Source organism: Chelmon rostratus, chromosome 15 (genome assembly GCF_017976325.1).
Source record: "Chelmon rostratus isolate fCheRos1 chromosome 15, fCheRos1.pri, whole genome shotgun sequence".
NCBI lineage: Eukaryota > Metazoa > Chordata > Actinopteri > Chaetodontiformes > Chaetodontidae > Chelmon > Chelmon rostratus.
In genome coordinates this window covers 6,462,558-6,478,476 of record NC_055672.1, presented here as the reverse complement: position 1 = coordinate 6,478,476, position 15,919 = coordinate 6,462,558, and the positions used below count along the sequence as shown (strand labels likewise).

The window sequence follows — 15,919 nt, the reverse complement described above, 5'->3', positions numbered from 1 at the left end:
GTGTGTGTGTGCCAGCAGAGAGAAATCTAGAACTCAGGGGCAATGGGTGTATTTGGCTGAGTTTGCTTGCTCGAACACACAGAAAGAAAGGGGTCGATCGCTGTACGTAACCGATGGGAACCCATTGGTTTTTGCGTTGTTTTGCACTTTGCTTGAAGTTGTGTTGTTGTGAAATAAAGCAACGTACTGAAAAGCGCGAGGCTTTGTCATGACTGAAGGATTCTTCGCATTTTTCAGTCTGGAGCCCAAATTTGACTAATTGAAACTGGGACTGGCTGTCTGTGGGTTTAATGAGAGCAAAAATTATACTTGACATATTTCAACAGCATCTGTCCTCTTTCAGTATTAAAAAGCATTAGAAATCTTTTAGCACGAGCAGCTTGTCCTTTCGAACGGTGCATGTGTGGGTTTGTGAAGAAACTATTCAAATGATGCATTTGGAATCAAGACGCCTACAGGTTTAATACTCTGATCCCGACATGTACTTGTTGGCATTAATGTCTCGATTTCACGCACCAACACGCCCAAATAATCTCCCCCACAGATAAAACTACTCCGTGTGTACATGTAGCTGTGCTGTGATGCATCCAGTTAAAGGAAGCTGAGCGGATGTGCTGCACAGTTCCTGGTCTAGATACAACCTTGTGACATATAGCTCACACTGTACAGTATGTGAGGCCTTGTGGTCCTTGTCAACACATCAGTGCACCTAATTCAAGACCGATTTCACTGATTCTTGTTTTAGTTAGGATGCTTCTTTCTGAAGTGCTGCTAACCTTTGCAGCCTTCAGCTGAGGGATGCTGGATTTCAGTGCAGCCACCAGAGGGACTTTGGCCTGTTGTCAAAGTTGTTTTGTAGGCAGTGGGAAGCTTTGACCCACACTCGAAATCTGCTATATTTTTGCGTAAATGTAGGAAGCAGCTGCCTGTTAAAATGAGTTTGTTGGACTTCCACTGCTTGTTTTTATGTCGTGCGAGTGTACAAAGTTTGAATGAGTGCACGGCGGGAGCGTGGTGACACGGGTCAGAGCGGGCCATGTGCTTTGGTATGAAGATGTTCTGTGTCATAATGAAAGATAAATGTAAACCAGCCCAGACTGGATCCAGCTTGCTTTTATTTGCAGAAGAGTTCACCCACCCTTTCGGGCTCACATAACCCCTCAGGACATGAATTCTTTAGGACACAGCGGCTGATATGTAATACATGAAGACATGTTTTTTTGGTTTTTTTTCTTAAGTAGCCTGTGTGGTTTCTGCTGAAAATGGTGTTTGGGGTGTTAAAAGTGATGTTTCTTTGCAGCGTGATCACTGTTTTCTACCTCAGCCGGCATCAGCAAGAAGATACAGTGGAAGCACAGAATTTCTTATATGATTAAAAAAAAATGTAAAACAGCTGAGATTTGATGGCCAAATCTATGCATGGTCTCTAAAAGTGATTTATGCATCATAAACTGAAGATTTATTTTTTTTTAAGAAATGAATGAAACTCACTTTTTATAGTTGCTGTTTTTATTGCAAGTGAAATATCTGCTTGCAAAGTAGCTCTGAAGTGAAACGGCCGTAAACAAGCTGATCCTTCTGGTACTCTGGTACTTCTGGTGAGGCAGCAGCTCTGTTTGGCCGTTTTTTAGTGCGCAGCGTCTATTACGGTTAAAAGGAGGCGGGCTCTGACCACGTGGGTAGCGTTTGATTGACATGGCGGAGCCTCGCAGTACGCGTCGCGCCGCGCCAACAGACAGTCAGGACGGACCCGACCCTGGGAATAAAAAAACGCGCAGCCCCGTCTGTCTGAAGATTATTTTATTGCAGCGAGGTGAGTCCTTTTACGCTTCTTTCACGGCACCAGCCGCCCCGCAAAGAACGGGAATGGGGGCCGATGGCGTGAGATGTTGAAAAAGTTTTCGAAGTGCGTGTCCGTGTGAGTGTGTGTGAGTTTGGAGAGCTGAGCGCTGACGCCGGCAGTCTGGGCCACTTGGCCAGCGCAAAGGAAAAAGGAAAACTGCTTCAGCGCTGCGGAGCGGGGGAGGGAGGGGGCGAATCGAAACTTTTGGGGCAAATTCCCCCCGTTTCTTTTGTAACGACGAGTAAAAAGGCAAAAGCGGCAGCGGGGAGACTGCGGCGTTAGATTCCCGCACCAGTCGAGCGAATGCGCCGCGGCGGCGCGCTCGGATCCTGCTCTTTGTGGTCCCGATTTCTCAGCTTTCGCGAAAGAATGTGTTTTTGTCTCCGAGGACTTCGGATGGAGTGAGTGCGCAACAGGAGGAAAAGCTTTTCCCCTCCGACGCTTCTCTGCAACAAAACGCGGCTGCCGCGCCGCGACCTGCGTTCTGGAAACAGTCGGTCGCGAAAATCAGGAAATGAACACTTTTATAGCTGGAAAATAAGTTGGAGTGGAAGATGCTGAGGCAGTCAGATTTGACAGAGGGGGTTGCGAAATCGCTGAATAGGACACGATGGGGGGGGGGGGGGGGGGTATTTTTGCTGTTGACAAACGCGCTGCGTTAGAGCCACTTTCCGCACAGTTTGTGTGCGGTTGCAGAATGCAGGAAAAAGGCTTTGGAGACGAAAAAAAAATCTCAACTCCAGCATATCCTAGCATTCCTTCCAGCCAGTCTCTCTCTCTCTCTCTCTCTCTCTCTCTCTCTCTCTCTCTCTCTCTCTCTCTCTCAGAAACGACTACGTGTCTGTCTGCGCAGGGAAGACTGATCTCTCTCTCTCTCTCTGATGCAGACGTGGAAATCAAACATTGGTCTCCTGCTCGAAACGATCGATTATCTGCCTCACGCACCAAAACAGCAAAAAGAAAAAGAGAGAAAGAAAGAAAGAGGACACAACAGTGCATGAAAAGCCCTTAAGTCCACGAGAGGAGAGGAGCGCGGAGATGTGGCAGCAGTAGGTCGGAAAACCTAAAGATGCTGCTTGTGCGTCACTTTGTGCGCGTGTTTTCTTTAAGCCGCACGGCCGAGCGGTTAATTGTCACGCTGTCATGATTAGCGTTGGAGGGGGGTGTAATTGGGGCTATGATTCGGGAATCGCGTACCTTCAACCCCCCCCCCCCCCACCACCACCACCACCACCCCCGCTCTGGACTCTGGATCCAGTGGGCACGTTGGAGAATATAGGCTTAAGGAAAAATAACCTAACACACACAGACTTTTCTCAGACGCGCGCGCGCACATGACTCTCTCACGCACACACACGCGTGCGCGCTTACTTTTTTCGGGGGGGGGGATCCGATCCCAAACACATGACGTCAGATGACATTCCTTTGGTGGAAGGCTGATGTGGCCATGCACATTTTTTTTCCTGTGAAAAACTGATATCTGACTTTCTTTCTTTCTCTTTTGTGTGTGTGTGTGTGTGTGGGGGGGGGGGGGGGTGGCTACACGCTGAAAAAGGTGCGTTTCGGCTTAGGTGGGAGCAAAGGAATCCTCTCTGTGGTGCATGAATGGGCAATTTATTTGGCTTCGAGTCAGAAGCATCAAAGAGTCTCAGCATCAAAAGTTTGGGCTGTTGACTGTGAGCAGAGGTGTGGACAGAAGGAAGCAGGTAAAGATGGAGGCTGAATTCGTGCATCCTTCACAAAGTCCCTCTGGTGCACGTTTGGATTTTGTTTCCCATAAATCGCTCTTAAACGTCTCATTTCCAGATCTGGCATATGTCTTTATGTTTAGTTGCAGGATCTTGCAGCTGATCAGGCAACACCAAGTAGGAAATGAGGGCTCTCTGGTGAAGAGATCTGTGTCGCTGTGAAGTTCAAGGTGCTGAGCTGCTCGCGAAGCAAAAGCCGCGTGTTTTCACGGGTCAAACGCTGCGCCCGTATCCCTCTTAACACAAGCGGAGGGAGGTTTATATCGCTGGACGCTGCTCTCTGAACGTTAAGCCTCTTTGGCTTCAGCAGTTAAACACAATAAGAATGTAAACAAAGCTGATGGGCCGGAGTTTGAGACGTCCTCAAAGCCCTCTTGTGTCGCTCTTGTGTTCGCAGCAAATTCAGTGAGAGTTCGAATGCAGCATTTCAGCATTTTTAATGTTTTTTGGTACTTAATGTTTGTGTTTAATTGGCTGTGTGAAGAGCCAGGAATGTGGTGCTGGAGGATGCATGACAGCATAATGTAAGCAGGGATATTCACTCAGACTGATGCAACTGCAAGCAAGTGAATCCCCCCCCCCCCCCAACCTCTTGTAAAATACCCCTTTTTCGGTGTGTTTTTTTTTTTTTTAAATCAGATGCACTGCAATTATATAACAGAACAGAAAGAACAGTGTTTAGACTGGAGTCAGGTTGGAGGAGTGTAGCCATTGTTGCTTTGGCTTTTCTCTGTCTTTCACATGAATAGGCAAAGGGTTGAATAACACTTTATGTAAGTTAATGACCCGTGTGCTGCAAGGGTTGCTGCTGTCACACAGGTACAGCCCACTCAGTTGTGTTGGTGCATGCGATGGCGTATCTTTAACTCTGAATATGTCATTAAAAAGTCAGTCCATTGTGTTTCCTGTGACAGACTTGTTTTTCACCCTCCAGCAGGTGAAAATAAGCGCTAAGAGTGACACAAAGTGACCCAGGCTTGATGGGCTGGGTGTGTTTTTTTTCGTGGAAAGTGGAAGATGTTCAGCCTCTAATATCCTCAGACAGGTTATTCTAAGAGCAATGAGGAAGTTGCTCCCGTGTTTCAGGAGGACTCGTGATGCCAAGACTGTCCGTCTCCGTCTGTCGTCAGGCCTAATCTGGCCTCTCCACCGTCTGCCGGCGCAGGCTCGGCCCATTAAAGCCTTCAGGTGCGCCTGGTCGAAACGGGGTCAGGGAAGGGGCAGGGTGATGCTCGCGGTTGTGCGTGTGTGACTGACTGCTAACCTGGAACATGTTATCCGAGGGTTAGTGTTACTGAGCGGTGCTTGTGTGTCAGGAACAGAAGCCGGAGCAGCTATAGAGTTACAGTCAGACAGGACAATGCAGCTGCGGAAAGTGTGCGCGGACATGTGAAAGAGGATGAGAACGAGAGGAGAGCTTCTGGCCAACGGCGCCGTTGGTTTTCCAGGAGTTAAAGCTTTTAGAACGGCATCGCTTTGAGCTCCTGGTGCAGGTTTTTTGCGTGTGTTTACATGTGCTGTGCACTTTTAAAGGCACTGATTGATATTTTTTTAAAAAGCTTTATGCCATTAATTGGCTGTTTTCTATAAGGCAAAATTCACTTTCAGGATGGGATCAAGATACACACTCATTGATTAATCATTCTATTTTATTTTGCCACTTTCAGATATTTTATAGACTAAAAGTCATCCAGAAAATGATCGTCATGTTGGTTGATAATGAAAATTGTTGGTTGCTGCCTTAGTCGGTGTAGGACAGTGGTGATTCAGCTGGTGAAACAGGTGCAGAAGGCCTGGAAGCTTTAGAAAACAAGCATCATTTATCATCGGCGGTTTTCGCTCTCTGCAAATAATCATCCGTAATTATCCTTTTTATCGGGTAATGATGACCGTTTATCCAGTTGGACTCGATCAGCCGCCCATATTTGGGATATTAGTTGGTACTCCTTTAGCGTGTACAGTACCAAACTGTGTCTACAGTTTGCGTCGTGTCTGCTATCAGCTGCACCATCTGTTTCTCCAAACGCAGCAGGTGTGCTTCCCAGAAACACTGCTGCCTCCGCCGTTACTGTAACAGAGGTGTGGTTCGGTCAAGTGAGCGACTACTTCCTACTTCCTCCTTCTTGGATGTGCGGCGGTGTCCCCGTCCTCTGCAGTTTCTCTTCCTCCTGTCCCCGTAACCTCTCTGTCCTGATGCTGCACGGTGATGCACATTGCGTCTCCCTGTGGCAGACCACACCGCCGTGTTCGCCTTGAAGGCTGCCTCTGCTGCAGCGGCTGTGACGTGTGACGAGGAGCAGAGGAGCTCTGGAGGGAGCGCCAAGCTAAACTTATGGCACCCAGTGTCTCATTTATATTAAAAACAAGTGGCTTTATTAAGCTGAAAGAACTCTTAAGCAATAAATATATTATGAATTGCTCCCATGGAAGAAACCAGCGAGCGTTTGGCGTTTTGGCTTGAAAACAGTCGATCAATTATCTAAATAGTTTTCAGTTTTCTGTCAGCTGACTAATTGATTTAATGATTTAATTTTCAGCTGTATTATTACTACTAGAAGTTTGAAGGTGCTGCTACGCAGGAATTGTCAGTTAGTGTTTATAACACAACCTCCAAGCTTGCCCCGTCCTCCTTGTAACACCTGCCCAGTGCAACACCTGCAGCATCACATGCATACATGAGGCGGCCACTGCAGGGCGGTGTACCTGACTGCCCGCAGGAAAATGACTGAAGAGGAATCTTTATCCTGTTTTAATGCCATTTTGCGATTGTACATGAGCAAACAGCTACGCCAGCATTTGGATTACTGGCTCCAATTAGCCAGTGAATTTAGCCGTAGCTCGCTAATAGAGATAGCAGTAGACAATAATTACATGCCGTGATAATAATTACAATGCCCAGTAATCTGTGGACAAGCCAGCAGCAGCATTAGCTGAATGTCTTTGTGTCCAGACTGGAGGAATCAGACGACACAGATTACAGCGTCAGCCTTCTCGCTACCTTCTTACCTGCGCGCTGCTATTGGCCGGTGTCTATTTACTCGCTGCAGAAAGGTTGCAGCGTCCCAACCGCGGCACAGTAAGAAGAAAATAAGAATAAATAAGCGGGCAAGGTCTCTGCAGATAAATACACAAATACGCCACACACTTCTACTGACGGAGAGGGATTGCTTTGCTGCATAAAAATCTGCATAATATACCTTTAATTTCATCATAAGCAAGTCAAAAAATGCAGTTTCCCCTTTGAGACAGTCTCCTACTGTTCGTATTTATAAATGAACGATGGTACACCCTCGTCCCTGATTAGTCTGTTCAACATAACACACAAATAGTGCATTGTGATTGTGTGTGTGTGTCAGAGTAGTGTTTTGCATTAACCTGTGAGGTTAGATTCAGGTAAAACCAAACCCACAGTGTATATTCAACCAAATGGCAAAACGGACGGCAAATCAGAGCTGAGTGGACGAGCAGAGTCTAAAACGAAACTGACTTTATGTCTCATGACAGCAGCGGATCATCTGCTGCTCGATGCTTTCACTTTCCATTTCCCAGATTTCCTCCTGTTTCTCTGCTGCCTGTCTCCCTCTCTCTCTCTCTCTCTCTCTCTCTCTGTCCCTGTCTTTCTCTTGCATGCTCTCTCCCTCTGTGTCTCTGCTGCCTGTCTCTCTCTGTCTTTCTGTCTTTCTCTTGCATGCTCTCTCCCTCTGTGTCTCTGCCGCCTGTCTGTCTCTCTCTGTCCGTCTGTCTCTTGCATGCTCTCTCCCTCTGTGTCTCTGCTGTCTGTCTGTCTCTCTCTCTCTCCCTCTCTCTCTGTCCCTGTCTTTCTCTTGCATGCTCTCTCCCTCTGTGTCTCTGCTGCCTGTCTCTCTCTGTCTTTCTGTCTTTCTCTTGCATGCTCTCTCCCTCTGTGTCTCTGCCGCCTGTCTGTCTCTCTCTGTCCGTCTGTCTCTTGCATGCTCTCTCCCTCTGTGTCTCTGCTGCCTGTATCTCTCTCTCTGTCCCTGTCTGTCTCTTGCATGCTCTCTCCCTCTGTGTCACTGCTGCCTGTCTCTCTCTCTGTCCCTGTCTGTCTCTTGCATGCTCTCTCCCTCTGTGTCTCTGCTGTCTGTCTGTCTCTCTCTCTCTCCCTCTCTCTCTGTCCCTGTCTTTCTCTTGCATGCTCTCTCCCTCTGTGTCTCTGCCGCCTGTCTGTCTCTCTCTGTCCGTCTGTCTCTTGCATGCTCTCTCCCTCTGTGTCTCTGCTGCCTGTCTCTCTCTCTGTCCCTGTCTGTCTCTTGCATGCTCTCTCCCTCTGTGTCTCTGCTGCCTGTCTCTCTCTCTCTGTCCCTGTCTGTCTCTTGCATGCTCTCTCCCTCTGTGTCACTGCTGCCTGTCTCTCTCTCTGTCCCTCTGTGTCTCTTTCTCTCCCACATGAACGGCAGCTTTTTGTTGAAGTATCCCAGCATCTCATGTTTGCTTGGCACAGAGCTGTAATGTTTACCCTCCTCCTCTCTTTCTTTCCACCTCCCTCCCTCCTTCCCTTCCTCTCTCGTTCTCCAGAGCCCCCCCCCTTTTTTTTGTCTCCCTTGATAATTTCCTGCATTGTTGACAGTTGATTTAGAAGAAGATAAAAGAAGCCTTTCAACTTCTCTACCCCCCGTCTCCCTCCTCCCTGCTTTTTCCCATTGCCCTCTCCTCTCTTAGAGCATAATGTGTAATCCCAAACAATCTCAGTAATGTTTGTCTCTGCTTTTACAAGTTTCTGTCCAAAATATCTGACATTTGGAGGAATGTGATGCCTTCCATGACGGACGATCATTGCTGGCATTAAATCGCCCTTGAATTCTCAGCTATCCTGAACTCTTTGTGAGTAAAAGATTAACCGTCTTTACGGCGTAATTCAATTTCAAGTGAACACTTTCATAGCAAGTCATTAATTTATTTGATAGCTCATAATAATTTGGAGTAGGGCTGCAAGTAATGATTATTATTATTGCATCGCTGATTCATCAATGCACATGAATTAACATGAGCACTTGGGCCCATCAAGCAAATGTGCCAGATTCAGCCACGCAGGCTAATTTTACTGCACAGTCTGGCAGGTTGATGGCATAAAAAAAACAAATTTATGAGAAAACACACATATCTGGTTTCTAATTTGCATGGCATTTTGGAATGAAAGCGTGCTGTGCTCATGCTATGTTGTGGAAAAACTTATATAGCACATTTCATGCACGGTAAGAATTCAAGCTGCTTCTGCATAGCAAAGTAAGGAAATCAGTAATTATACACATGCATAGTATTAAGTGGGAGCAGTAATTTAGAGCTGAAACTATTAGTCAATTAATCAATTAGTTGATTGACAGGAAACCTATTGGCTACAGATCAAGTTTTTATTGGCAAAACACAAACTATTAGCAGGTTCCAGCTTTTAAAATGTCAGGATTTTTTACGTTTTGTTGTCATATATGATATGAAATATACGCTAATGAAAATAATCACTAGTTTTAGACTTCTGTGCAACAAATAAGACGTCTATCGTTGAAAAATAATATGTTTATATATAAAATAGAGAGATATTTCAATTATAGCCTAAACTAAGTTTTAGGTTTAAATTTAAACAGAGCCTAAGATCAGCCAGCTGGTTAGTGTAGCAAAGCAGAGTATTGCATAAATCGGAGGGGATACACAAGAGTTTTTATGCAAATATCATCAATATTTGTGTAGGTTTGATACATTTACATGTGCAACATTGTTTGCACATGATGCAACACATGACTTCACCAAAAGTTTCACTTCTCTTGTCGGTGATTTGAGTCGTTGCTCATCGCTGTGTGGCTGTGGAGGAGGGAGCGGCGGAGTGACGCTGGAGGAAGAGAGCAGATGATGGAACAGAAGGATTACGACGAGGAGTTAAAATGTTCGGAATCCAGAAATTAGCCTGTCGAGTTTGCCGTCGAGCTCTCGTCTGCGGGTGAGGTTTCGTGGGTGCAGCAGTGATGCAGACGAGGTGTGTGGCGCCACCCTGCTCGTGCCCTCGCCCAGCTTCTCGGCGGTATCATCCATGGAAATAGCTTGTTGAAGAGCTGCCTCTGGTGTGTGTGTGTGTGTGGGGGGTGTCAAGTGTGCACCTGTACACACACACACACTGCGCACTGAAACATGCACATACACAGAGTTAACTCTACGTGCCTGCATTAGCATGCCAGACGTGTTGGCGTTGCTAGTTGGCAGGCCCATGGAAAGTTCCGTCAGTCGTTAATGGCTGTTTTTATGCCTGACTGTGAGCGTATGAGTGTGTATCTCAAGGGTCCGCTGTGGGCTGGGGAGTGTGTGTGTTTGTGTGTGTCTGTGTGTGTGTGTGTGTGTGTGTGTGTGTGTGTGTTGGATTGGGGGAACTGAATCTGTAACTGGTTAAACTTCTGATTATTATACAGCTGGAACTGGAATTGGAACTAGTACATGCACACATTTTTAAGTGTGTGTGTGCATGGTTGTGCATATGTGTGCGTGCACGTTGTGACAAACTGTCACACCAGCAGGTATGCAGGGCCAGAGTTGAGGGTCCTGCTCGAGGAGGAAGTAGGTGTTTTTTTTTAATGCAAAACCACATGTTTTATTGCTTTCCCTTGTTAACCCACCCTTCCCTCCTCTGCCTCCCCCGGGGCATGCAGACACACTTCGACCCCTCCCTCCCTCCCTCCCTCCCTCCCCACCCTCCTCTCACCCTGTCTCCCCACACCCGCCCCAGCGTTACATACCTGTCACGTCTGTTTTTCTTCTTCTTTTCGCCACTCACAACCCATTTCTGCAAGGCCAGTACATTTGAAAATGCAAGACTTTAGGTAGTTTTTCAAAAAGTTTCTCGTCCACATTGGCTGAAGAGCTAAATCTCCTGCTCTTCAAGGCTTTACTGGCTTTGTTGGCCAAGTATGTGTACACATACAAGGAATCTGACTCATTTTCATTGCTTTCAATGTCCTTGCACGGGAATAGACATACAGCTCAGAACAAGGACAACAAAAGCTGAACAGATTAAGGTAAAGAAAAAAGAATAAAGGGCCATAATGTCCACACAGTATGTGAACAAATAGGTGTGTGTGTGTATATATATATATATATAAATTACCAATGAACAGCCACTTCAATAAAAGTGTTCAATTCAGTTTCTCTGTACTACTACAGTTATGTCTTTGCTGTTGTACGTCTTAGCGAGTCGTGCACAGCTTGACTGAGACATCAATCGAATAGTGACTTTATGCTTGCAAAATCACATTAAACATAAATACAAGTTAGCTAACTTTTAAAATGAGCGACTGCAGCATTGGAGGTGTTAGAAAGTCGTCCTTGCTGCCACAGGTGCACCTGAAACTCACTGCTTATTCACTTTGGAGAGAGTTTTTAAAAGCTCGCTTTTTGGGGGGTCGAAAAAAGAAATGCATTTTTCAGATGCACCCCTCTTTCTGTGGACATGGCCTCCCTTATTTCCCTTCACTTCACCCCTCCTCGCCCTCAAGTCGGACCCCCCACAAATCACTGAAACATCCCAAACACACATCCACCCACACACGCAGGCGGGTAGAAACACACACTGCTGCACTCACACACCCACATCCCTGAACGAGTGTGTGAAATCCTGAGGCTGATTGAGGAAGAGGAATGTGACCTTGTGATCCCAGGCAGTGGGGAGGGGTGTTGTGTGTGTGTGTGTGTGTGTGTGTGTGTGTGTGTGTGTGTGTGTGTGTGTGTGTGTGTGTGTGTGTGTGTTTGATGTTAGGGAGCAAGTGATTGTATGTACACTTTCCATTGGTTTGCTATTCCCAGAAGTGTCCTCTCTCATTTTTCAGCCCATTTCAGTTTTCTTCTAACAGATTAAACACTGCTGCCTGCTTTCTCTATACACACACACACGCACGCACGCACACACACACACACACACACACATGCATATGTATAAACACACGGCTATGAGTTGGTCATGAAATTAGGCATGTAAAGACCCATTCATTCATGATTTGCTTGCTCTGTAGTGCATATAAAGGCTGTGTGTGTGTGTGTGTGTGTGTGTGTGCGCGCGCACACATCTCTCAGAATCAGTTGTTGTCTTGTCTGTGAGAGAGGAGACAGGTTTCTCATGTAGGTGTGACTAAATAGTCTTTCTCTCTCAGCACCCACCCACCTACACACACACACACACACACACACACACACACACACACACACACACCACCACCCACTGAGCAAGCTTTTTCATGGCCCATAAAACTGATGATCTGAATGTCTCTTGGTGGTTTGTCTGCGTCTACGTGCTCGTCCATCCGAGAATGTGAGTTTGTGCATCCGTCTGTTTGTGTGTGTGTGTGTGTGTGTGTGTGTTTGTGTGTTTGTGAGAGAAGGGGGGGGGGGGCAGAATTCACTTCTTGACTTGGCATAGCTGTCTTAATTAAGACTCATGGCATGCAGCCCTGATGGAGCTCAGCATTAGTGGCAGGGACATGCTGTGTGTGCAGGCCTGGATGGCAGCAGGTCCACTGGCACTGAATGTGGGCTTATTGTCTGGACTCTGTGGTCGTCCTCCCTCGCTCCTCTTTACTGGCCGCTTGTAATGTAGAGCTGATTGGGATGATTGTCGGCCGTTGCAGTGAAATACATGATAACGCAGAGGTCTTTATTGTCACAAGCCAGAAGCTCTGATTTTCTTGTCAACACGGCAGACAGAGTTTCTGAATATCTTCACCCTGGAGGCAGTTTTCCAAAAGCTCCATTTCCAGCTGCACTTGTGTGTGGATGGAAGGTCAAAACACACAGAAAAGCTGCGTTCTGAAAAATAACCATGTGCATGTGGACGAGGCATAAATTTCCCTCACTTGCTGTGAGAGCAGAAGTATGTAGCTCATATCTGCCCCAAAACAGTGCACACATCATAATGTCATCATGCACTGTTCTCCAAACTTTACGGTAATACATTAAATAAAACAGTCACGTTGGATACATCCTCCATATTTCTATTCTCTGTCCTTCTAGACACATACAGAACTGTGCATTCACACACACACACACACACTGCATACTCTCCATTGTGCCCTGTGTCTGATCCCTGAGTCTCCCTCTGTGGTATGAGTTTGGGTTTTTGGGTTTGACTCCAGGGACCCAGTAGCTGAGATGTTTATTGTGCATTGTACAGCTTAAGTTTCACTTTTTTTTTTAGCTTCGAAGCCAAATCATACACCAGATATGCTGAGCGTGCATGTGAAATTGTCCATCATGAGTAGCTATGCAAGAAGTAGTCGTCAGTCCTGTGGCGTTTTGGCGTGGAGGCTCAGCTGTAAGTTCGCTGGCTAGACTGAAAGTATTGTCCCGTGCCTGCCAGGGTAGACGATGTATTGTGTGTACGTGTGTTTATGTATGTGCGCGCATGCTAGTTTTTGTGGAATGGAGTTCAACCATGCCTTTGCACCCGATTGGTGTGTGTTTATGTGGGTGTGTGCCCGCCTGTGTCTGTTTGCCGATGTGCGCAGTGAGGAGGAAGTGGCTGTGTTTGTTTAAACTAAGCACGCTCAGCCATGTGGGACAATTTAGCGGGAATGAGAGCCCCGCACCCCCTCGCCTCCCCTCACCCTTCCCCAAGCCTGCGCCGCTCTCCTTCCCCCACCCTGCCCCGAAACCTTCTGAATGGGCGGCTGTCTTTTGAAGGCTGAGGGGTTGTTTGGGAAGTAGGTCCGATAGTGTGGGGGTGAGGACAGGAGGGGGGGGGCATGTGAGGAAGAGGGAGGCCAGTTGAGCGCTCAGACAGGTTAAAGCTGGAAGCGGGACAGCACAGACGGAGATGACGGGTGGAGGAAGCGCTGGTGCTTTCTTGTGCAAATGCAAAAATCGTGCGCAACACTCGCCGCCTTATCTGAGCCGCCTCTTGAAGAGGATCCAGCTCTGCGGGCGAAGCATCACATTGTCCTTTAAGGGCTGCGTGACATGGAAACAACTGCATTCGATAGCAGTAAAGACTGAGAGGAGGTGGTGGGTGGAGCTGCTGCAGACCTGGTGCTGTGTAATGCCATGCCAGCACAATAGTGTCACGTCTGGGATGTTAATGAACGTCTGATGCATGTGAGAAGCCACAGTGAGTTGAGTTCATCCCATCTTCATATCTCCATGGTGACAAGAGGAAAAGTGACTTTGAAATAACAAGTAGTTCTTCACATAAGTTTTCATATAAAAAATCATAAATGCCACAGCTGTCGAGCTTCTCCTGATGTGTTTCTGTTTTTCTGCTTTTAATCTGTCTCTATACCTTTTTTGTCTTCTTTGTGTGCTAAACTGCACCAGCTTGGAGACCAGAAGCACACCTGAAGTGCACACCGTCTGCATTTGGTCAATAGGTTAAAGATCAGTGGCGTTCAGCAGTGCCGTGCATGCAAAACATTGTGCACAGGGTCAAAGATTATCAAGAATTCCTGCAACTGGAACAATCCTTGAACATTTGTCGACTTCAAACTGGACGACCCCAGCTCTTATGCAACATTATTAGCTAGTCATCCGTGCCGAGCCAGCACCCAGATGGCTTGTGTGTGCATCTCCACAGCCCGTCATGCTACCTACCCACCAGTCAGACCAACCCAGCCTTTTAGTCTCCTGGCTTGTGGAACTAGCCTCCATGTGTGTGGCCAGACTGAGCCTCGGAGATCCAAGGTGTTAGGGAAGGGTTTGCTGTGAGCTCTCCTCGGGCTCAGAGCTCCTCTCTGGGCCGCAGAGCCCTCAGCCTCTGTGGATCTGATGGAGAAAAGTCTGAACTGTGGTGGAGCAGGAGGAGGGAGGAAGGGCGGGATGAGAGGGAGACAGAGAGAGAGAGAGAGAGAGAGACAGGGAGGAGGGGGGGAGAAAAAGGACAAAAGGAGAAGAAAAATCTGGAAGCATTGCCATGAAGAAGAATGAGTCATGTTCATGTGCTTGTGGGAGAATAGCCACTTCCTCTGTATTAAACACACACAAACACCAACAAAATACAGCGTTTTCTTAAGGCAGTCTGGCATAGGGACAGGAAGAATGAAGATGTTGGCCGCTCATGAGGATGGCGGGGATCTTCCAGACTCATGGAGGCTGATGGAAGTCGTGGACACCCGTTTTAATGATGAGGATCAGGGCGGGGTGGGTTTATGCTTGCGCTGGCCTGGGAAGCATTTTGTTGTGCGTGTGGTCACCAGCTTTGTGGCACCAGGCCTCAAACATCTGTAAGTCAGAGGAGGCGGGAGTCTGGCGGTCCTGGCTGATGTAATTGGTGGAAACGTCAGCGTCTGCTTCCACAAAGTCACTTTGTCTGCGTGCGTTTGACTGTTTGCGTTGACTCCCGCACAATGACCCCCCAGTTATTTCGCGTGATTATTTGCTCCCCTCTGCTCGCGTCTTTTTCTCACTCACAGAACACACAGAGCGAGCATACATCTCCTTTCCTCCCCTCTCCTCTGGAGTTACGTCGCCGCTACGTGGCTACGTGGCAAGCGTTGGACTGTCAGGGCCTCTGCTGTGGGTTTACTGCCTGCTGGCCCCCAGCCCAACCACACACACACACACACACACACACACACACACACACACACACGGCCAGCCCACAACCGTACAGCTGCAGGAGGGAGGGCTCGCTGGCAGATGCACACATCTGCTGGAGCTAGCTGTGCTGTCCGTATGCAAAGCTAACGGCTAACACAGAGCCGATTGTGAACGCGCTGCCTTCACGAGTAGCCGGGGAAAAAAGTGGACAGCATGTTCACTCTCTTAGCTTGACTCTTTATTTGCCGGACTCATTGAATTATCCCTCCCTCTGTCTCTTCCACTTACACACACACACACACACACACACACACACACACACGCACACACACACACAGACACACACTGCCTGCTGTCTGCGGTATGATAGGCAGCACTAATGTTTGTTCTGGAGCAATAACACAATTAGGATTCCACACATTTCTCTCTACACGCACACTCAACGTGCGCCCCCCTCGTACCCCCCTCCCCATTCACTCCCTTCTCCTTCCCCCCCCTCACTTCTCTCCTCCTCCTCCTCCTCCTCCTCCTCCCTCCATCCTGCCTCCCTGCCCTTCTCTCAGTTAACAGATTGCTGTCAATTCTGCCTTGCGCAGACAGGCAGCAGATAATATTGATCTAATAACAGCAAATTGCTTTGTTTTTGACGAAAGTACAGGGCTGTGTCAGTCGTGTGTGTGTGTCTGTGTGTGTGTGTGTGCTTTATTCCTGGCACAGTTCTCCTGTACGGTCCACTGCTCTTCCGCTAAGGGTTTGATGCAGGTGATCTTCCACCATACACCAATTAACCTTTCTCTGTCTGTCTCACACA

The 15,919-nt window shown here is 47.6% G+C and overlaps 1 protein-coding gene across 1 annotated transcript in view; it reads left to right on the top strand.

Moving 5' to 3' along the window:
• The first annotated feature begins 1,696 nt into the window (after positions 1-1,696).
• Positions 1,697-15,919, top strand: part of fndc3ba (fibronectin type III domain containing 3Ba) — a 93,606-nt gene continuing 79,383 nt past the window's right edge. Inside the window, exon 1 of the mRNA XM_041953590.1 lies at positions 1,697-1,813. The gene's annotated coding sequence lies outside the window, so the exon portion shown is untranslated. The remainder of the gene's footprint in view (positions 1,814-15,919) is intronic.